This window comes from Ovis canadensis, chromosome 18, assembly GCF_042477335.2.
Source record: "Ovis canadensis isolate MfBH-ARS-UI-01 breed Bighorn chromosome 18, ARS-UI_OviCan_v2, whole genome shotgun sequence".
In the NCBI taxonomy this organism is placed as follows: Eukaryota; Metazoa; Chordata; class Mammalia; order Artiodactyla; family Bovidae; genus Ovis; species Ovis canadensis.
Window position 1 is genome coordinate 65,803,113 of NC_091262.1, and position 24,021 is coordinate 65,827,133.

Consider the following 24,021-nt stretch of genomic DNA (forward strand, 5'->3'; position numbering starts at 1 on the left):
TCACCCTTAGGGCAGAAAGTGAAAAAGAACTAAAAAGCTTTTTGATGAAAGTGAGAGAGGAGAGTGAAAAAGTTGGCTTAAAGCTCAACATTCAGAAACTAATATCATATTCTAGTCCCATTACTTCATGGCAAATAGATGAGGATACAGTGGAAACAGTGGCAGACTTTATTTTTCTGGGCTCCAAAATCACTGCATATTGTGACTGCAGTCATGATATTAAAAGATGCTTACTCCTTGGAAGAAAAGTTATGACCATCCTAGACAACATATTAAAAAGCAAAGACATTACTTTGCCAATAAAAACCCATCTGGTCAAGGCTATGGTTTTTCAGCAGTCATGTATGGATGTGAGAGTTGGACTGTGAAGAAGGCTGAGCACTGAAGAATTGATGCTTTTGACCTGTGGTGTTGGAGAAGGCTCTTGAGAGTCCCTTAGACTGCAAGGAGATCCAACCAGTCCATCCTCAAGGAGATCAGTCCTGAATACTCATTGTAAGAACTGATGTTGAAGCTGAAACTCCAATACTTTGGCCGCCTGATGTGAAGAACTGACTCACTTGAAAAGACCTTGATGCTGGGAAATATTGACGGTAGGAGGAGAAGGAGATGAGAGAGCATGAGATGGTTGTATTGCATCACCGACTCAATGGACATGAGTTTTAGTAAACTCTGGGATTTAGTGATAGACAGGGAGGCCTGGCATGCTGCAGTCCATGGGGTCGCAGAGAGTTGGACTCAGTGAGTGACTGAACTGAAATGAACTGATGGGTCCAGATGCCATGTTCTTAGTTTTCTGAATGTTGAGTGTTACACCAACTTTTTCACTTTCCTCTTCACTTTCAATGAGAGGCTCTTTAGTTCTTGCTTTCTGTCATAATGGTGATGTCATCAGCATATCTATGTTTGTCGACATTTCTCCCAGAAATCTTGTTTCCAGCTTCTGCTTCATCCATCCTGGCATTTCCCATGATGTACTCTGCATATAATTTTTTTTTTAATTTTAGTTTTTTATTTTTTAAATTTTAAAATCTTTAATGCTTACATGCATTCCCAAACATTCCCATGTTTGGGAATGCATATAAATTAAATAAGGAGGATGACAACATACAACCTTGACCAACTCCTTTCCCAATTTGGAACCAGTCCATTGTTTCATGTCTGGTTCTAAGTGTTGTTTCTTGACCTACATACAGGTTTCTCAGGAGATAGGTAAGGCGGTCTGATGTTCCCATCTCTTGAATAATTTTCCACAGTTTGTTGTGATCTAGACAGTCACTGAACTGAGACAATCAAAGGCCTAGTCAATGAAACAAATAGCTGTTTTTCTGGAATTCCCTTGCTTTTTTTATGAGCCATTGGATGTTGGCAATTTGATCTGTAGTTCCTCTCCCTTTTCTAAATCCATCTTGTACATTTGGAAGTTCGTGGTTCATGTACTGCTGAAGTCTAGCTTGAAAGTGAAAAGTGAAAGTCACTCATTTGTGTCTAACTCTTTGTGACCCCATGGACTGTAGTCCATGGAATTCTCCAGGCAAGCTTACTGGAGTGGTTAGCCTTCCTCTTCTCTAGAGGATCTTTCTGACCCAAGGATCAATCCCAGGTCTCCCTCATTGCAAGCAGATTCTTTACAGCTGAGCTACAATGCCAGAAAATACTGGATCATAAGATGATGCATTTATAATACCATAACTGCAATAGGATTTGCCACTGTCAGTAAAGAACAAGATAATTTTTGAAAAATGAAATCATTAATTAATATTAGACAACAGAAAAAGCATGACATTATGAAAGAATGGAAACAAAGTCAGTTTTACTGTTACATTCATTTACTGCCTATAGGCCCTTTCTAGATAAAGATATATGTGCAAGAAGTGAAAAAGTAAAGACTGTGACAGTCAGGCTGATTTGAGGAAATGGAAATTGAAGTTTGGAAAAGCTGAAGTAAGTGGAATGTGTGGAGCATAGGACCACTGAGAGGGAAATGGTAGAAAAATGGTACCTGAAATGTATTAGGCTATGCATGAGGTGGTATTTTTGGCTGAAAACTAAGCTGCTCATGCATAGAATAAGAATGTGTGAAGCTAAGCAAAGAGTAACTATTGAAAGAGTAGCAACTGCAAAGGTTTAGGTAGAACAGTTTGCAGAGTCATGCAGGGAAGGGAGATTTCCTAGTCCTGAACAACCAGAGTACAGACTTTGTTTAATAACTAGGAAATCAGTAAAGAACATGAGTACATATACTAATTCCTAGAAACACATAACATATTAAGACTGAAATATGAAGAAATAGAAAATCTGAATAGACTATTAATTAGAAAGGTGATACAGTCTTATGAATAGTTGAGCTAAACTAACTCCAAAACAAAATCTTCCTAGTCAGGTCAGAGAAAGATTTTTAAAATGAGGTTTGAAAATATCATGCTGATCTATATGCAACTGAGTGAGTGACAATCTCTCAGTTGTGTTTGACTCTTTGCAACCCCATGGACTGTAGGCACCAGGCCCCTTTGTTCATGAAATTCTCCAGGCAAGAACACTGGAGTGAGTTGTCATTTCCTTCTCCAAATTTCCTGTTAAAACTCAAAACACTTTTGAATTATCATAACAAAATCCAGGCATTCAACAAATTAGTATTCCAAATGTAACCCATAGCAAGAGAAAAAATAGACAGTGTGACAGATGCCACAACTGAAATAAGTAAGTGAAGTGAAAGTCGCTCAGGCCGGTCCCAGTCTTTGTGAGCCCATGGACTATACAGTCCATGGGATTCTCCAAGCCAGAATGCTAGAGTGGGTAGCCTTTCCCTTCTCCAGTGGATCTTCTCAATCCAGGGATCCAACCCAGATCTCCCATATTGCAGGTGGATTCTTTATCAGCTAAGCCATCAGGGAAGCCTGCATTATTAATAATTACATTAAATAGGTACTCAGACTCTTCAGTTAAAATGGAGATTTCAAGAATAGGTTAAATTAAAAAAAAAAAAGCAAATCATAACTCTTGTGGTAGTAGGCAGAAAAATTACCCGCTCCACCCCCCCCCACCCCGCCCCAGATTCTGTGATTAAGTTTCATCAAGTGATAAGGGGAATTCCACCTACATATGGAAATAAAGTTGTTAATCAGAAGATACATTACCTTAAATATCGAAATGGGCACTACATAGTCACAAGAATCATTGAACGTGGAAGAGAGAGACAAAAGAAGAATCAGTCAGAAATTGCTGTGAAATTGCCCTGGTGGCTCAGCTGGTAAAGAATCTGCCTGCAATGCAGGAGACCTGGGTTCTATCTCTGGGTTGGGAAGATCCCCTGGAGAAGGGAAAGGCTACCCACTCCAGTATTCTGGCCTGGAAAATTCCATGGACTGTATCCACTGGAGAAGGAAATGGCAACCCACTTCAGGACTCTTGCCTGGAAAATGCTATGGATGGAGGAGCCTGGTAGGCTACAGTCCATAGGTAGCAAAGAGTGAAACATGACTGAGCAACTTCACTTTGACTTTTGAAAACTTGAGTGATTCTACAGGCAAAAGATTTGGCCTGCACTTGCTATCTTTGACTATGGAAAGAGGAGGTGATGAACCCAGAGATTCTGGTGGCCAGTGGCCTCTGGGATCTGGAGTGGGAGGGAAATGGATTCTTTCATGCAGCCTACAGAAAAAATTAAGCCAATAAAGAAATAAAACCATAAAAAATGACTTTAGTTCCTCACCTTTATGCTATAATAAATTATCATATTCTCATCACATACTTAGCAAAATAACATTTCCTTACTTTAATATAATCTTTCAATAAATAATTTTTAAATTAATGACCCCTTAACAGATATGACCATTTCTCTTGGTTCTTCTATTTACATATTAATTGACATCAAAATTATTTATATGACTGGGTGCTAAAAATCTTATGAAATTAAGAATTAATTTTAATTGATTTACATTTAAAATGATTTAAAGGAAGACCTTACACTCTAAAAATACATAAATTTGCTCTTTTGAACAGTCTGTTGCAAGATATATGTCAATATCATATGAATGAATTATTAAATAAAATATTTAAATGATATGCCAAAAAAATTACCTACATAGTGATGCAAAATTTATTGTGTATGATGATCTATTGCATAATCCCAGTTAATGTTTTCATTTAGCAGCAGTATGCTAAGCATAACAGTGCAAGCTACCAGATGCACATGTGCTAATGTGTGGTTCAACTCTTAATTCCAGTGAACTGTAAGGATCAAGTCTTGTTTTCTTACTGTTTGGATGAAAATTGGAATATCTGGACTGATTTTAAGTAAAGTAGTTGTGGTTTCTACACACAAAATTATTGGGATGGATATTTTGTTTGAGTGGGGGAACATTCCCCCTATTGTGTAAAGCAGAAAACATGCATTTGTTTTTTGTCACCTGTTACTTGGACATGCTAAGAAGGAATTTATATAAGTTTTCAAGCTCAAACAGGTTTTCTTTTTCTTTAACTTTTATTGGAATACAGTTGATTTATAATGTTGTGTTAGTTTCAGGTTTATATCATAGTGATTCAATTATACGTATACATGCAGTCATGTCTTTAAATTTCTAATATCTGCCTTCAGGCATATGATATAAGCTGTCCAGCTCTGTTGCTAGCATTTTTCTCTGAAAGCAGACTAATTCATGCCCTTCCAGGGCCTGCAGACTATGTTACATATAGAACACTGAAAGCCATTAATTGTAGGCTTCTTTATGAGAAAAATACATTTTGGATATTTGTCCCATTGTCTCATTATTTTCTTTTTCCTCGCCCTGATTTTTCCCACTTCTATGCAAGCTTTTCCCAAAAGCATCTCTTAGGCTTTCTCGTCTTGGCTCTGTCTCATGGGCTAATATATGGGCCTCTCTTTGGATATATTTTTGAGGACATATCATACCCTGCACTAGGGACAGACAATTAAATAGCTATATTCTAAATGTATGTGTATGTGTGTACTTGTTAGATACATATTATGATATATTTTCAGGAGTGAAAAATACCTTTGTAAGTAACTACTTTCTATACAATATAAAGTCAGTGACAGGTACTGTTGTTTGCTTACAGAGCCCACCTCCTATCCCTCCTCCTTTCTAAGAAAGACTACCTCCCTCTGAATATATGAAAATGCCAGGCACTCATTTTCCCAGATATCTTTGTAGGTAGAATAGTAGGTATGTGATTAAATCCTGGCCTATGTGAACAAATGGAATGTGTTCAATATACATGTTGTGTTTCTAGGAAAAATTTGCAATCTGCTAGAAAGTGATGCAAAAATATAAGTCTTCTCCCTCCATTTCTCTATTTAGATATTTAGATACACTGAAAATGTTGTTTGGAACTGTTGTAGGTACTTTACAACATAAGGGAAGTATCAAAAAACAACAACTATACTATCATTGTTTTGTTAAATGAATGAAGGAATCAGCTACCTCTGGTTTCCTGTTGTTTAAGGAAAATCACCACTTGGTGTATTACAATAATACCCTTATCAGTTCAGTTCAGTCACTCAGTTGTGCCTGACTGTTTGTGACCCCAAGAATCACAGCACACCAGGCCTCCTTGTCCATCACCAACTCCCAGATTTCACCCAAACTCATGTCCTTTGAGTCGGTAATGCCATCCAGCCATCTCATCCTCTATCATCCCCTTCTCCTCCTGCCCCCGATCCCTCCCAGCATCAGAGTCTTTTCCAATGAGTCAACTCTTCTCATGAGGTGGCCAAAGTATTGGAGTTTCAGCTTCTGCATCAGTCCTTCCAAAGAACACGCAGGACTGATCTCCTTTAGGATAGACAGGTTGGATCTCACTCTGTCCAAGGGACTCTCAAGAGTCTTCTCCAACAACACAGTTCAAAAGCATCAATTCTTTGATGCTCACCTTTCTTCACAGTCCAACTCTCACATCCATACAGGACCACTAGAAAAATCATAGTTTTGACTAGATGGACCTTTGTTGGCAAAGTAAGGTCTCTGCTTTATAATATGCTATCTAGGTTGGTCATAACTTTCCTTCCAAGGAGTAAGCGTCTTTTAATTTCATGGCTGCATTCACCATCTGCAGTTATTTTGGAGCCCCCTAAAATAAACTCTGCCTCTGTTTCCACTGTTTCCCCATCTATTTCCCATGAAGTGATGGGATCAAATGCCATGATCTTCGTTTTCTGAATGTTGAGCTTGAAGTCAACTTTTTCACTCTCCTCTTCACCTTCATCAAGAGGCTTTTTAATTCCTCTTCACTTTCTGCCGTAACGATGGTGTCATCTGCATATCTGAGGTTATTGATATTTCTCCTGGCAATCTTGATTCCAGCTTATACTTCTTCCAGCCTGGCATTTCTCATGATATACTCTGCATTATAGGTTCATAGAAAATATTGTCGAGTCTAGGAGACCAAAATAAATTTCATAATCAATCATTAACATGAAAAAAAAGATAATTTTACCAAACTGAACTCAGGAAAGTACAGTATGCATTTTTAGACAGCAAACAAGGAGAATAGGCAGCTGATGCTCAAAAGATCCAAACTCCCTGATGGCTTTCAGGCAAAGTTGTTTTTTTTGTTTATTTGGTTTTTTTTTAACACCAAAAATATTGTGTATTGGGGTATAGCTGCTTAATGTTGTGGAGGCAAGTGTTTTTAAGGGCAATGTTATGGGTAAGGGTTGAGGGTGCATGATCAACTCCTGGACATTCTTCTGATTGGTTGGTGGCTGGTAGTAGAGTGATGTTTTGGGAATCAATCTAAATTATTCTTCTGATTCCAAGAGGCCTGGGGTTTATGTGCTTCTGGTCAGTGTGTAGTCAACATCCTCTGCTTAGAAACTAAGGAGTCTTAGTTTCTGCAGAACAATTCAAAGATATCCTTCAGATTGTTATCTATATATCCCTTCCAGAGGAACTAAGGGTTTTCTGACTCTATTGTTTCAAGGTATTTTTATTTTTCTTAGTGAGTGAAGGTCACTCAGTCGTGTCGACTGTTTGCAACCCCATGAACTATACCCTGCCAGCCTCCTCTGTCCATGGAATTCTCCAGGCCAGAATCCTGGGGTGGGTAGCCATTCCCTTCTCCAGGGATCTTCCCTTCTCCAGAGACTGAACCCATGTCTCCCACATTGCAGGTGGATTCTTTACCACCTGACCCACCAGGGAAGTACAACTTAATTGCTTTCTTCACTTATGCATTTTCCATTTCTCTAATCATAAATAGCATGAATCTGCACTTTGAAACTCAGGGAAAGCCTAAGAAACAAAAACTTTCTAAACAAGAAGTGGGGCACACAGAGGGATTTGCAGCTGGGCAGTCCTATGGGGCCCTGCTCTGTTTCAACCATTTGATAGGTTATGAGAAGTTAAATAAACAATTGTTGAAATCAAAGCTAGAAATGAGATTTGGAGAAAAATGCTTCTTCCTCACCTTTGGTTACTAGAAGAATCAGAATGCGTTACTCCTCCCTTTTATTTTTTAGAAGCTGATGTATCTGGAAAATGTGCTTTCTTTCAATCACTCATGGTAATGAGATGAGCTTAGAGATATGGCTGTGCTTCTGGAGAGGTGTGTATTTGTTTAGCATGAATACATTTTGTATGTTCACTTTGTGGTTCTGATATTCAGAAACCCTCTGGACTTTATGAGTAAGCCTCACTTACAAATGTTCATGTTAAGAAGTCTTTAATCTCCATTAATATTATTTACACCTTACTTTTCAATTAGGCCAAAATAAACAAGTAAAAGAGTGGTGTCATTAAAAGAATTCACTCAAACTTCAACATGATAAATTAATAGTGAACTATTCAGGTAATTTAAAAAATGACCCAGCAAGGAGTTATTGGCACCTGAAACATCTCTTGGCACTCATCTGACACTAGCAACTATAGAAAGATTTTCTGAGAAGCCAAGCACATCACAGAAATCTAGCGCTAACCTGAATAATTTTTAGTTTATGTGTCTTTTTTTTCTGAAGTTTAGCTGGGAAATTGGCTTTATTTCTATTTTGTCTTCCTCACCAATAAAAATGGCTAGCTGTGTCAAAATCTTCACTTTCCTTAGATTGCTCTTCATTGCATGTGAATTAGGCTGAAACCCTTAATAAAGCACGACTACATCTGCAGTATACTCCAGCAGTTCCTGAAATCTGAATGATTTCCCGCTTGCATGCATGCTTAGTCCTCAGTTGTGTCCAACTCTTTGCAACTCTGTGAACTTTAGCCTGTCATGCTCCTCTGTCCATGGAATTTTCCAGGCAAGAATACAGGAATGGGTTGTCATTTCCTACTCCAGGGGATCTTCCCAGCCCATGGATCAAACCTGCATTTCCTGCATTGCCAGGTGGATTCTTTACCACAGTGCTAACTGGAAAGCCAGATTTCCCTCTTACTTCCTAATTAATGGCCTTTCCATTTTGCTCTCTGACTTGAGCTTTGTGTATTTAGAAAGAGCCAACAGTTATTTATTAATTTTTTTAACCAACTTTTTTCTTTTTTCCTCCTTTCCATAGAATCAGTTGAAATTTGGTAGGGACTACCAGCTGATATTTCCTTCAATTATTTCTCATAAGATTAATATTTCTATACATATAAAAATGCCAACTTTCTTATAGCAAATGTTTCGTGGTGTTATAATTCCTTTTTATATAAAAAATTATTTGGGGTTATTTTATTCATATTTTAAGGGAAATAGTAGGTGTTTGGTTAGTCTCTAGGAACTATATTGAAAATATTCTCAGATATTTGATAATAACTCATATAAGTTGAATCATAATCAATAAACATTTAGGGATTAATTTCTTTTAAACACAGAAATATATATGCAAGCATAACAGATTGATCATTCCTGTACTTCTTTGCATAAGCAAACTAATGTCATAAGAAATTTCTATTTAAGAATACCAGAGCTCTTCTGAACCAATAATCACTTATTTTGGCTAGTACATCAGTTCAGTTCACTTCAGTCGCTCAGTCGTGTCCGACTCTTTGTGACCCCATGAACCGCAGCACGCCAGGCCTCCGTGTCCATCACCATCTCCTGGAGTTCACTCAGACTCACGTCCATCGAGTCCGTGATGCCATCCAGCCATCTTGTCCTTGGTCGTCCCCTTTTCCTCCTGCCCCCAATCCTTCCCAGCATCAGAGTCTTTTCCAATGAGTCAACTCTTCGCATGAGGTGGCCAAAGTACTGGAGCTTCAGCTTTAGCATCATTTCCTCCAAAGAAATCCCAGGGCTGATCTCCTGCAGAATGGACTGGTTGGATCTCCTTGCAGTCCAAGGGGCTCTCAAGAGTCTTCTCCAACACCACAGTTCAAAAGCATCAATTCTCCGGCCCTCAGCCTTCTTCTGAAATTAAAAGATGCTTACTCCTTAGAAGAAAAGTTATGACCAACCTGGATAGTATATTCAAAAGCAGAGACATTACTTTGCTGACTAATGTCTGTCTAGTCAAGGCTATGGTTTTTCCTGTGGTCGTGTATGGCTAGTACATAGAGATGTTTTAATTGAATACCTGGGGTTTGATTGTTAGGTGGGTAAAGAAACTAAATGAAAGCTCACAACATTTGCCACTACAAAGAGAATAGGAGACATTAATAATATAAATAGTTTTATCTTAAATACCTGTAAACTTACAACTGCAGTGTAAAATACTCATGTGTTCAAAACCACATTATAACTGTAAGTCAAATAACTGCTATGAATAATTGCAAGGGAAGAAATTATTTTTAGTAACCTAAAGAAACACTCAAGAGGTGAAAACTTGCCAAACATGATTGAATAAGTATATATAAACAAGAATTGCACATGACTACTTCCTAAGAATGATAAACAAGTATCCAAATTACATAAGTATTGCTAAAGGGTCTGATCCATGCTACATGTTTCCTTAATACTTATAGAATGATTCATGTAATTTTAAAAATAAATGAATAATAAAAATATAATACACATGCCATCAATACCTATTTTATAATTGTGTTATCATTATGCTTTTAATGTTTAAAATACTGCTAAATAATTGGTAGACATTGAGCTATCTACTTAGTTGATATAAACATTATCCTTTTCTTCTACTAAAAGGACTTTGAAATTTATCCAAGGTAAAGGAATATGTATGATCTGGAATTTTCAGGGAAAGGATTGAAAGAGCTTGCTATTTTTTCTAAACTATTTGGAATAAAACAAAAGCTTGGTGTTCAGTGCCACAGAGTGCTAGTTGACATACTGAAGGCGAATCTGTTTCCCAGTAGTAACCAGAAATACATGATCAGCAGGTGGAGGAGAAGCATGCTGCTGTGTGTTTAAGTTAGACTATCAAAGTATGGCTGGATGGTAGAAGTCCAAAAGCTTTTGTTATTTGCCATAGTAACTAACTCAGCACCTGTCAGTCATGTTGGCTGGATATAACAGAACTGCCTGCATTTGCAGTGGGGTTACCAAGAGGAGCTTATAAGAGTTGTTCTCATGTAATGAAGTATTTTCTAATTTAAAAAAAATGGTTGTATATAGACCAACCCACCCCCAAAATTTAGGAAATTAAAGAAATTCATGATTTCATGTTAATGAAGGATGTTGGTTTTCCAAAGAAGCAAATATTTGTTTGTAAAGTAGAATCTGTAATAGAAATAGATCATTTTTTTAAACATTTTGCATGAATGCTTCTATATCAAAATTTAAATCTGTTAATTGCCCTGCGTGACTTCAGTGTCAGTCATTAAAGATTCACTTGAGCCAAATTCTAATCACAGTACAGTTAGAACACTTCTTAATGCTTTCCAAGATTTTCTCTTAGAGACAAACTAGATTGTGAAGCAGGATTCAGGATACAATGGGTTATTGATCATCTCCAGCTGGTTGAGAGTTATTGAGGTACCTCTCTCAGTTCGTAGGCAATGAATGTTGAACAATTATTAACTCTTAAGAAGTTGGAATTAATTATTGGAGAATTATTTATTCATTCATTTGATAGTTACTAATTGAGTACCAATTATATGCAAGTTTGTTATCTAGGTAATTGTACTACATTTGTGACCAAAATAGGCAAAGATACTACACACGTAGAAATGGATTTACTTTTTAGGAAAGTTAGATAATAGCAAATCATAATGCACCAGTAAACTTAAATTTTCTGGAGAAGGCAATGGCACCCCACTCCAGTACTCTTGCCTGGAAAATCCCAGGGACAGGGGAATCTGGTGGGCTTCCGTCTATGGGGTCGCACAGAGTTGGACATGACTGAAGCGACTTAGCAGCAGCAGCAGCAAACTTAAATTGGAAGGTGGTACAATCTATAGGCAAAATGAAAAGTTGAGTCAGGTAGTAAGGGGTGGCAGATGGTTCACAATAGAGGTTGGACTTTTAAATGAGGTGGAAATGTCTGGCATTGGGTTTTGTTTTTTTCATTTTTTGTTTTTGCTAAAGGAAAGATTATAACAACTCCTTCTTTGACATACCTCTATATTTCCTGCCTCAGATCAATCTCCATTGTAGCTCTAAGCAATTCACTTAACCTCTATGAGCTTCAGTGTGTCCTGGGCAGTGATAACTGCTTCAAAACACTGTTATTTAAATCAACATATCATTAATGATCATGCTTTGCAGTGAAACTTGGTGAAGAGTAGGAACTGAGTAAAGGTTAATTGACTCTGAATCTGTATAATTGCCATGAGATTGAGATGTGACAATCTTATTTCTTCAGATGAGCATCAATTTGCATAACTTTTCCACTGATTCACTGACTTGAATTTCCTTTAGCAAAAATGAAAAAAAAAAATGATGCCAGACATTATCACCTCATTTAAAAGGCCAGCCTCTGTTGTGAACCATCTCCCATGCCTTTTAGATACCCCTTACTACCTGTTACACTAAGAAGGAAGAAGAAACCAGGCAGTAGTTTTAGTTCTTTGCTTGGAAGTCCCCTTAGCTAGATCATCAAATTCATTAAGCATATTTCAAGCTTCCCCATTACTGTAGACAGTTTTATTAAGGCCTTTGCCACTTTGTAACAAACAGATCTCTATTTTTTCCAGTTCCCAGTGATATTTTCCTCATTTCCATTTTAGTTAATTTTATTACCCCCTTTTTAGTTAGCATCCTCAAAACCAGATTTCTAGTTCAAATCAGTTTAGGGTTCCCTTTATGTGCTCCTTAAAATCTTTGCTGCCTTCACCAACATTTTCTAAGTGTTCTTTACGGCAACACTTGCAGTCCACGGGTTCGCTAAGAGTCGGACACAACTGAGCGACTTCACTTTCACTTTTAACTTTCATGCATTGGAGAAGGAAACGGCAACCCAGTCCAGTGTTCTTGCCTGGAGAATCCCAGGGATGGGGGAACCTGGTGGGCTGCTGTCTATGGGGTCGCACAGAGTCGGACACAACTGAAGCAACTTAGCAGCAGCAGCAGTCTTTATCTTGGAGAAGAAAGTGGCATCCCACTCCAGTATTCTTGCCTGGAGAATCCTGTAGACAGAGGAGCCTGGTAGGCTGCTGTCCATGGGGTTGCACGGAGTCGGACATGACTGAAGCGACTTAGCACAGCATAGCATAGCATATGTCAGCACTTTACTTCCAATTATCTTCTGTTACAGTAGATTATCCTCCACCCCCCAAATTGTGACTTAAAATTACAAACATATATTATGTCACAATTTCTATAGGTTCAGAATCTGGGTCTGCCCTTGCAGGGCTCAGTGCTGGCTTATATTCTTGCCTGGAGAATCCCACGGACAGAGAAGTCTGGCAGGCTACAGTCCACAGGATTGCACAGTGTCAGACACGACTGAAGTGACTTAGCGTGCAAGCACATGGGATCTCCTGCTATTCTTCAATTAAAGTACTCAGTGGTACTGCAACATCTTTGCTTCCCTGGGGGAGAAATCCCATCAGGTTCACTCTCAAGGCTGTTAATAGGCCTCAGGGCCTTGCTAGCCAATGACCAGTGACTTCAGTCCCTTGCCACATGGGCTCTCCTTCAGGCAGTTCACAGCTTGGAGGCAGGCTTCCCTGAGAACAATGGAGACGATAAAAGAAAGGGTGAGTATAGAAGCCATTTTATGAAGAAGTAATTTTGTGAAGTTATCTCAGAAGTGACGTTCCATTCGTTTTTCATATTCTATTTCTTAGAAGCAAGTCCCTAGGCACAGCGTACTCTGGAAGGGAAAGAGGTTACTTAAGAAATGCCTACCTGGAGTTGGAGGTCACTGTGAGCCATCTCAGGGGTTCCTGTCACAATCACTTTTAGATAATTAGCAGTTTTTATATTGGGTCAGCGAATGAGTTAGATACAGAAAAGAGAAATAAGAATGTGAAGTCTCGAGCAAGGTAGTACTCTATTAGAAATTCTCATAAGTAGATGGCCTACGGTATGCAAATGCAGGAAATTATATTCCTGAATGAAATTGGTTAGGGTTACCAAGAAAAATGGATAGCTGAAGGCTTTCAGGAGAACATATTCTCTGATTCCAGTTTTCCAGTTTTTATCCCCTCTTTCTTTAAGTAGGAAAATCCCTATTTTACAAATTTTCAAGTTTATTCATATTTTTTGTAAATATCTAATGTGTTGTTGGTCATAACTTTCCTTCCAAGGAGTAAGCGTCTTTTAATTTCATGGCTGCAATCACCATCTGCTGTGATTTTGGAGCCCCCCAAAATAAAAGTCTGACACTGTTTCCACTGTTTCCCTGTCTATCTGCCATGAAGTGATGGGACCAGATGATAGCATATTGAAAAGCAGAGATATTACTTTGCCATAAAAGGTCCGTCTAGTCAAGGCTATGATTTTTCCAGTGGTCACGTGTGGATGTGAGAGTTGAACTATGAAGAAAGCTGAGTGCCAAAGAATTGATGCTTTTGAACTGTGGTGTTGGAGAAGACTCTTGTGAGTCCCTTGGACTGCAAGGAGATCCAACCAATCCATCCTAAAGGAGATCAGTCCTGAGTGTTCATTGGAAGGACTGATGCTTAAGCTGAAACTCCAATCAATAATTTGGCCACCTCATGCAAAGATTTGACTCATTGGAAAAGACTGATGCTGGGAGGGATTGGGGGCAGGAGGAGAAAGGGACAACAGAGGATGAGATGGCTGGATGACATCACCGACTTGATGGACGTGAGTTTGAGTGAACTCTGGGAGTTGGTGATGGACAGAGAGGCCTGGCGTGCTGCAATTCATGGGGTAGCAAAGAGTCGGACACGACTGAGCGACTGAACTGAATGTGTTGTTATGCCTATCTAGTACCTTTCTCATTTTAGATACTACATTAAACTATATATTTTATGATTATTCATATAAAGCCCTGAAATTTCCTATTTCTTCACAATTTTTATTGTATTATCAACATTGTATAAAAGTTCATTGGAACTGAAGCATAATTTGATCTTGTTTTGTCTATTTCCCAGAGAGTACAGGCCTTTTCATCTCTGAGAGTCAGTGTGTGCATGTGAGTAGTAGAGGTCACTAATCATTTTCATTCCCTTCTGCAGTCAAGTTAAGCTAGTTTGGGGTTTTAAATTTAATAGGATAGAGTTCCCTTGTAATTATACCAACTTCTAATCACCAAGCGGTGGACTTTAGAACCTTGCTTTAGTAATTACACTGGAAGAGTGTTACATTCACCTCCCCTCTCTTTACCAGGCCCTCATTTGAATCTACTTTTGAGGCATGGTTGAAATAGATGATTTTGAGCTGAGGAATCTACTCCAGTGTTTGAGGCTTTTCTAGACTCCAACCAGTTTCACAGTCCAGCAATGAGATCCAAAATGTGCTTGATCTCCTTTGTCCCTGTTGGGTTGCTCAGTCCACAGTAATCCCCCACCCCATGGTCCGCAACTTCCTCTGACCTCCTGTTAACTCCTCATTCTTTATCTCTGTTTGGAATTTACTTCATCAAGGGTTCCTTGCTCTTGCTTTCCACTTTCTTTGTTAGTCCCATTGAAAAGTATGGCTTTTATTTTGTCAAGTTACTCCATATTATCATAAGAGCAATGATCTTGCATGTCCTTCTATATGCTCCTTGGAAATGAAATTTTATTTCACTTAATTCATAATAGCAGAACACAAAACAATAATCATTTTATATTCTTTTAGAGGTTTGGTTTTGTGTCTACAGATAAGTTTCATTGGAATCCATCTCTTCAGACTTCCAAAGTATTTCAAACAGGTCATTATAGTTTTATGTTAAACATTTTCACACTTCAGTTTGTCAGTCACATTTTAATAATTGATTTCTTTGAATAATTAAATGATCATTTCCATAGTACCAAAATTTTGATATTACATAGGACTAGAATATGTATAAAAATCATGACTTTTCATTGTCTTTTTACATTTCATAAAATTACTTCAATTTCTTCAGTTCGGTTCAGTTATTCATTCGTGTCCAACACTTTGCGACTCCATGAACTGTAACACTCCAGCCCTCCCTGTCCATCACCAGCTCCCCGAGTTTACTCAGACTCATGTCCACTGAGTCAGTGATGCAGTGATGCCATCCAACCATATGAGCTTCAACATCAGTCCTTCCAATGAATATTCAGGACTGATTTCCTTTAGGATTGACTGGTTGGATCTCCCTGCAGTCCAAGGGACTCTCAAGAGTCTTCTCCAATATCGTAGTTCAAAACATCAATTCTTTGGTACTCAGCTTTCTTTATAGTCCAACTCTCACATCCATACATGACCACTGGAAAAACCATAGCCTTCACTAGACGGACCTTTGTTGACAAAGTATAGCCACCATTTTTACATTTTTAATTTGTGGAATTTTACAATTGATAGAAAATTTAGTCTACTTTCACTTTATTTTTCAAATTACAAAATTACAGCCTAGAAACTATAACACTTATACATTAATCTATTCATTACTGTGTCTTTTCCCAAAATGCTTCTCTGATGTGTCTTATTATCAGGATTCATGTTCACGGCTTTCTTCACAAATCCAAGGATTACCACTACCCAGTGGAATTTACTAAGCCTGCTTTTCCATCTTTAGGTCACTGGTGTGATACCTGCAGCTCATAGTAACATCTAATAATTCTGATAACTTGGTCAATCCTAAGGAGATACACAGAGGGTAAATACTAGCTCTTCCTCTAATGTTGCCTCATTTTAAATGTACCTTGATTATAGTTAACTTGCTGTAAAAACAATCTGCATTTAATGGCTTTTAACATTCATAGTAAAATAATGTAACTAAATTCAGTAAGGCTGATAAGTCTCCCAAATTAGGCCTTGGTAATCACAGTTCAGAAAAAAATATGGTTGTTTATTCATCCTTTTTCCAAAGGCTAGGAAAGCCCTCTTTTCATTGTTAATATTTTAGTTATAAACATTTTCATTTAATTAACATCACCAAAGCTATAAATAAAAATAAATGTATCTTGATTTGATCTATCATTTGTTTTAATGCTCTTCATATTGATATGTATTATTATAAGTGAATAAACATTTCCTAAAGGGCAGACATATTATTTCAAGCATGTGTATAAATAAGTGATTTTTTTCAAATCTGATCTCATTTTTAGTTTAAAAATTTGAATCTATTTTTCTTTATTCAGGCACAATTAATAAATATACTACTTGCAAACTATTTAAAATGTACGATGCAACAATGATTTGATATAGGTATACACTGTGCAAGAATTCCCTCATCGAGTTAGTGAAAACATCCATTCATACATATAGTGTGTGTGTATGAGAAAATAAGTTCTACATTTTTAGAAAATTTCAATTATATAAAACAGTGTTTTCAAGTATAGCTACAATATTGTGCATTAGATCCTTATTCTTTATTCATCTTATAAATGGAAGTTTGTACCTTCTTACCAGCCTCTCCCTATTTCCCTCAGCCCCCACACTGTTTGCTCTGTCAGTTTATTTTGTTAATTCCATATATAATTGATATTATGTCCTATTTGTCTTTCTCTGCCTAGCTTATTTCAGTTAGCACTATGCCTCCAAGTTCATCTACATAATCTCAAGTGACAGGATTTTCTTCTTAGAGCTGAATAACATTCCATTATATACTATATGTACACTACAGATAGAGAAAATATGATATAGGTATCCCCATTCCCAGGTGGCCCTAGAGGTAAAAGAACCCACTTGCCAGAAACATTTATTCAATTCCTAGAGAAGGCAATGGCAATCCACTCCAGTATTCCTATTCTTGCCTGGAGAATCCCATGGACAGAGAAGCCTCATGCACTACAGCCCATGGAGTTGCAAAGACTCAGATACGACTGAAGTGACTTAGCACAGAATATATTTTCATGTATCTATGAGGCGCACTCAGATCATTTCCATGCTTTGGCTTTTGTGAAGAATGCTGCCAGGAACATAGGAGTTCAGTTATCTATTAGAAATAATTATTTCATTTCCTTTGGGTATATATTAAGAGGCAGGATTGCTGAATCATAGGGTGGACTCTTTTTTGAGATTCTTTGAGGAACCTCCAAACTATCTGTGACAGTTGGCTGCACCAATTTTCATTTCCACCAACAATCTACAAAAGTTATTTTTTCATACCCTCACCACCAGTATTTCTTATTTCTCTTTTTAATACATTTTAATATGCATGAGAAAATATCTCATTATCTTTTGATTTACAATTCTCTAGTGATTAGTAATAATGTTGAGTATTTTTTCATGTACCTGTTGGCCATTTCTATATATTCTTTGAAAATCATCTATTTATTTTACCTCTTTATTTTAATCAGTATTTCTTCTCCAGCTGAGTGTATTTTGAGTTCTTTAATATATTTTGGCTATCAATAATTTATCAGATACATGTTTGCAAATATTTACTCCATCACACAAGTTGCCTTTTAGTTTTGTTGATGGCTACCTTAACTGTACAAAAGCTTTTTAGTTTGATATAATCCCAACTGTTTAATTTTACTTTTGTTACCTTTCTTTGTGGTGTTAAAAAAGAAAAAGCAACTATCATGATATGTGACCAATGTCAAAGTACTTACTGCCTGTTTCCGCACCCGCCCCCCCCCCCCCCCCCCCCCGCCGCCATGAATTTTATGTTACTTTCAAGGCCTTAATCCATTTTTAGTTAATTATGATACATGGTCTAATAGTGGTCCACTTTCATCCTTTAACATGTGGCTGTCCAATTTTCCTAACACATTTATTGAAGAGACTATCTGTTCCTAATTGCATATTCTTGGCTCCTTTGTCATAAGTTAATTGACCATTTCTGTATGGATATTGACCAGTTGTCGATGTGAATAGAGATGGAAGTAAAATCCAATGCTGTAAAGAGCAATATTGCATAGGAACCTGGGATGTTTGGTCCATGAATCAAGGTAAATTGGAAGAGGGCAAATAGGATGTGGCAAGAGTGAACACTGATATTTTAGGAATCTGAACTAAAATAAACTGGAATGGGTGAATTTAACTCAGATTATGATTATATTTACTACTGTGAGTAAGAATCCCTTAGAAGAAATGGAGTAGCCATCATAGTCAACAGAAGAGTCCAAAATGCAGTACTTGGAAATGACAGAAAGATCTCTTTTACTTTCCAAGGCAAACCATTCAAAATCACAGTAATCCAATTCTGTGCCCCAATCAGTAATGCCAAAGAAGCCTAAGTTGAATGGTTCTATGAAGACCTACAATACTTTCTAGAAGTAACACGAAAAAAAGATGTCCTTTTCATTATTGGGGAATGGAATGCAAAAGTAGGAAGTCAAGAGATATGGAGTAACAGGGAAGTTTTGCCTTGGAGTACAAAGTGAAGCAGAGCAAAGGATAACAGAGTTTTACCAAGAGAACGCACTGGTCACAGCAAACACCCTCTTCCAACAACACATGAGAAGACTCTACACATGGACATCACCAGATGGTCAATACCAAAATCAGATTGATTATATTATTTGCAGTATATACAGTCAGCAAAAACTAGACTGGAAGATGATTGTGGCTCAGATCATGACCTCCTTATTGCCAAATTCAGACTGAAATAGAAGAAACTAGGGAAAACCACTAGACCATTCAGGTACGATGCAAATCAAATCCCTTATGATTATACAGTGGAAGTGACAAACAGATTCCAAGGATTAGAAAAGACAGAGGTGCCTGTCTAATCTAGATATGTCTAGATAGAGATACATAGGCAATAATACTGGAGTGGGTTGCCATTTCCTTCTCCAGGGGGTCTTCCCGACCCAGGAATCGAACCCAGGTCTCCCACATTGCAGGTAGACGATTTAACCTCTGAGCCACCAGGGAAGCCTGAAGAACTGTACAAAAAAGATCCTCACGACCATGATGGTGTGATCATTTACCTAGAGCCAGACATCCTGGAATGTGAAGTCAAGTGGGCCTTAGGAAACATCACTATGAACAAAGCTAATGGAGGTGATGGAATTCCAGTTGAGCTATTTCAGATCCTAAAAGGTGATGCTATGAAAGTGCTGCACTCAATACACCAGCAAGTTTGGAAAACTCAGCAGTGGCCACAAGACTGGAAAATGTCAGTTTTCATTCCAATCCCTAAGAAAGGCAATGCCAAAGAATGCTCACTCTGCACAATTGTACTCAACTCACACTCTAGCAAATAGTAAATGAACCGTGAACTTCCAAATGTTCAAGCTGGATTTAGAAAATGCAAAGGAACCAGAGATAAAACTGCCAACATCCATTGCATCATCTGAAAATCAAGAGAGTTTCAGAAAAAAATCTACTTCTGCTTTATTGACTATGCCAAAGCCTTTGACTGTCGGGATAAAAAAAAAAAAAATTGGAAAATTTTCAAGAGATGGGAATACCAGACCACCTTACCTGCCTTCTGAGAAACCTGAATGCAGGTCAAGAAGCAACAGTTGGAAATGGACATGGAACAACAGACTGGTTCCAAATCGGGAAAGGAGTATGTCAAGACTGTATATTGTCACCCTGCTTATTTCACTTATATGAGAGCACATCATGAGAAATGCTGGGTCTATGAAGCACAAGCTGGTATCAAGATTACCAGGAGAAATATCAATAAACTCAGATATGCAGATGATACTACCCTTATGGCAGAAAGCAAAGAAGAATTAAAGAGCCTCTTGATGAAATTGAAAGAGGAGAGTGAAAAAGTTGGCTTAAAGCCCAACATTCAGAAAACTAAGATCATGGCATCTGGTCCCACCACTTTATGGCAAATAGATGGGGAAACAGTGGAAATAGTGACAGACTTTATTTTCTTGGGTTCCAACATCACTGCAGATTGTGTTTGCAGCCATGAAATTAAAAGACACATGCTCCTTGCAAGAAAAACTATCACCAACCTCGATAGGATATTAAAAAGCAGATACCTTACTTTGCAAATGAAGGTCCATCTAGTTAGAGCTATGGTTTTTCCAGTAGTCATATATGCATGTGAGAGTTGGACTATATAGAAAGCTGAGCGCTGAAGAATTGATGCTTTTGAACTGTGGTGTTGGAGAAGACTCTTGAGAATATCTTGGAAGATCCAAGAAGATCCAACCAATCCATCCTAAAGGTAATCAGTCCTGAACATTCATTGGAAGCACTGATGCTGAAGCTGAAACTCCAATACTTTGGTCACCTAATGTGAAGAACTGACTTAATGGAAAAGACCCTGATGCTGGGAAAGATTGAAGGCGGGAGGAGAGGAGGACGAGACAGTTGGATAGCGTCACTGAAGGATGAGACCGTTGGATGGCATCCCTGAATGGCTGGGCAGGAGTCTGAGCAAGCTCCAGGAGTTGGTGATGGACAGGAACCCCCCCCACCCCCACCCCCACCGCCCCGCACCGCTGCAGTATATTGGGTTGCAAAGAGTCAGACAGAACTGAGTGACTGAACTGACCTGAACCGATTTGTGCGGATTTATCTCTGAGTGTCAGTTCTCTTCCATTTCTCTGGTTGTCTGTTTCTATACATGTATCACATTATTTGGATGACTGTAGCTTTATATCACAGTTTGAAATCGGGAATGGAAATGTCTCCAGTTTTGTCCTTCTCACTCAGGATTTACTTGGCTATTCAGAGTCCGTTGTGGTTTCATAAAAATTTTAGGATTGTTTTTTCCATTGCTCTGAAAAATGCCATTGGAATTGTGAGAGGAATTGCACTGATCTGTATATTGCTTTGAATAGTATGGCCACTGTAACAATATTAGTCCTTCTATTCCATGAGCATGGAATATTTTTTCACTGATATGTGTGTTTTTGTTGTTTCTCATCAGTATCTTATAGATTACTGTGTATATGTCTTTCACTTCTTGGTTAAATTTACTCCCAGATGTATTTTTTTTAATGTAATGGTAAATATAGTTTTGTATATTATATATATATTTTAAAAACCTATATTACTGATAATTCATTATTAGTATAGAGAGATGCAACAATTTTTGTATATTGACTTTTTATCTTGCATGTCTACTGAACTTATTTATTTTCATTAATACTGAATTCAGTTTTTTGATGGACTCTTTATGGTTTTGTATATATAATAACATAAAAAAATAAAGAGGGGCTTCCTGTGTGGCTCAGCTGGTATAGAAACTGCCTGCAATGTGGGAGATGCGGGTTTGATTCCTGGGTTGGGAAGATCCCCTGGAGAAGGGAAAGGCTACCCAGTCCAGTATTCTGGCCTGGAGAATTCCATGGACTGTATAGTTCATGGGGTTGCAAAGAGTCGGACACAATTAAGCAACTTTCACTACAAATATAGAGATAGTCTTACCTCTTCTTTTTTTTTTTCTATTTATAAGCTTTTATTTTTGTTGCCTAGTTGCTTTAGCTAAAAGTTTCAAACTATGCTGAATAAATGTGGTGAGAGTGGACATCCTTGTCTTTTTCTTGATCTTAGAGAAAAATAATCTAGTGTTTTAAAGTTGATTATGATGTTAGCTGTGCGTTTTTCATAATGACCTTTATTATGTTGAGGTATATTCCCTCTCTAACCAGAGATTTTACCATAAAAGGATATTAAATTTTGTCAAATTCTTTTTATGAATTTATTGAAATTATATTATTTTTATTCTTCATTTTGTTAATGAGGTGCATCACACTGATTGATTTGAAGATACTCAACAAACTCCAGTATTTGGCCAACTCATGTGAAGAGTTGACTCATTGGAAAAGACTCTGATGCTGGGAGGGATTGGGGGCAGGAGGAGAAGGAGAAGACCGAGGATGAGATGGCTGGATGGCATCACTGACTCGATGGACGTGAGTCTGAGTGAACTCCGGGAGTTGGTGATGGACAGGGAGGCCTGGTATGCTGCAATCCATGGGGTTGCAAAGAGTCGGACACGGCTGAGTGACTGAACTGAACTGAACACCCTTGATTCCCTGGTATAAATCTAAATTGATAATGGTGTATGATGTTTTTAATGTATTGTTGCATTCAGTTTTCCAATATTTTATTAAGGATTTTTGCACCTGTGTTTACCAGAAATTTTATATACCTTAAAGTCAGTGGGCTTTACTGTACATGTTGAAAGAAAAAGGGTATTATATATTAATTTATCTATACATTTCACATGTAAACAAATTTTAAATGGAAGCCATAGTCTTAAGGTATTTGCGGCCTGAATTTATCTTGTATTTATCATTGCATGTAAATAAAATACATGTTTGGATGTAAATCTTATAAATATAGTGTAAGTGTTACCATTAATGAAAACATTAATCCCAGTCTTTAATTAAGGTAAATTACTTTTTTGTGTGTGTAGAGACTGGCTATGTTATCAGGATTGTTGTGGTGGTTTACTAACTCAGTTGTGTCCGAATCTTTGCAGCACCATAGACTGTAGCCCACCAGTCTCCTCTGTCCATGGGATTTCCCAGGCAAAAATGCTGAAGTGGGTTACCATTTCCTTCTCCAGGGGATATTCCTGACCCAGGGATAGCACCCTGGTCTCCTGCCTTACAGGCAGTTTCTTTATCAACTGACCCACCAGGGAAGCCCTGACGATGTCTTGCGATATAAGTTTGAAAGTTTTCCCTCCTCTTCAATTTTTGAGAAGTATTTGAGAGATTGATATTAGTAGTCCTTTAAATATTAGAATTCACTTACAAAATCATGATTCTAAACTTTTAGTTTTGTGGGGTTTTTGATTATTTAGTCTCCTAACATAATTAATCTGATTAGATTTCTATTTCTTCATAATAATTTAGCCTTTGTGAGTTGAATGTTTCTAGGATTTTATCTGCTTTTTCTAGGTTGTCTAATTTGCTGGCATGTAATTGGTCATAGTAAGATCTTATGATTCTTTATTTCTGTGTTATCAGTTATGTCTCCTCTTTTTCTTGATAGGTTTCGATAATGATTTGTCTATTTTGTCCATATATATACATATATTTTTTAAAAACTTATTTTCATTTATTTTAAAATACAATAGTCATATAATCTCTATTTCATTTATTTCTTTTCTGATCTTTGCTATTTCCTTTATTCTTCTAATTTGGGCTCAGTTTGAAGGTGTAACTGGCTTCCCTGGTGGCTCAGATGGTAAAGAATCTGCCTGCAATGCAGACCTGGGTTCAGTCCCTAGGTTGGGAAGATCTCCTGGCATAGGGAACGGCAAACCACTCCAGTATTCTTGCCTGGAAAATTCCATGGGGAGAGGGGCCTGGTGTGCTACAATCTATGGTGTCACAAAGAGTTGGACATGACTGAGTGACTTTCACTCACTCCCTTGAAGGTACAGAGTTAAGTTGTTTAGTTGACATAAACTTCCTTCTTAGAACTGTTTTTGCTGACTCTCATAAGTTTTGGTAAATTGTGTTTCCAGTTTTATTTGCCTCAGATATTTTTTAAATTTCTCTGTAATATTTTTCTTTGACTGATTGGTTGTTCAGGAACATCTATTTAACCTCCTTTTTATTCATTTACTCAAAATATTTTTAATTAAGAAAAAAACACCCAGCATTCAAGAATAAATTGAAATTCCATATGAATTTTAATTCCCGCTCCTTGCTGGGTCAGAAACCTGAGACTCTGTGGAGTGTTAGGGCCAGCTTGGCTAGAGCTTGGTTGTCCCTGAGGCTA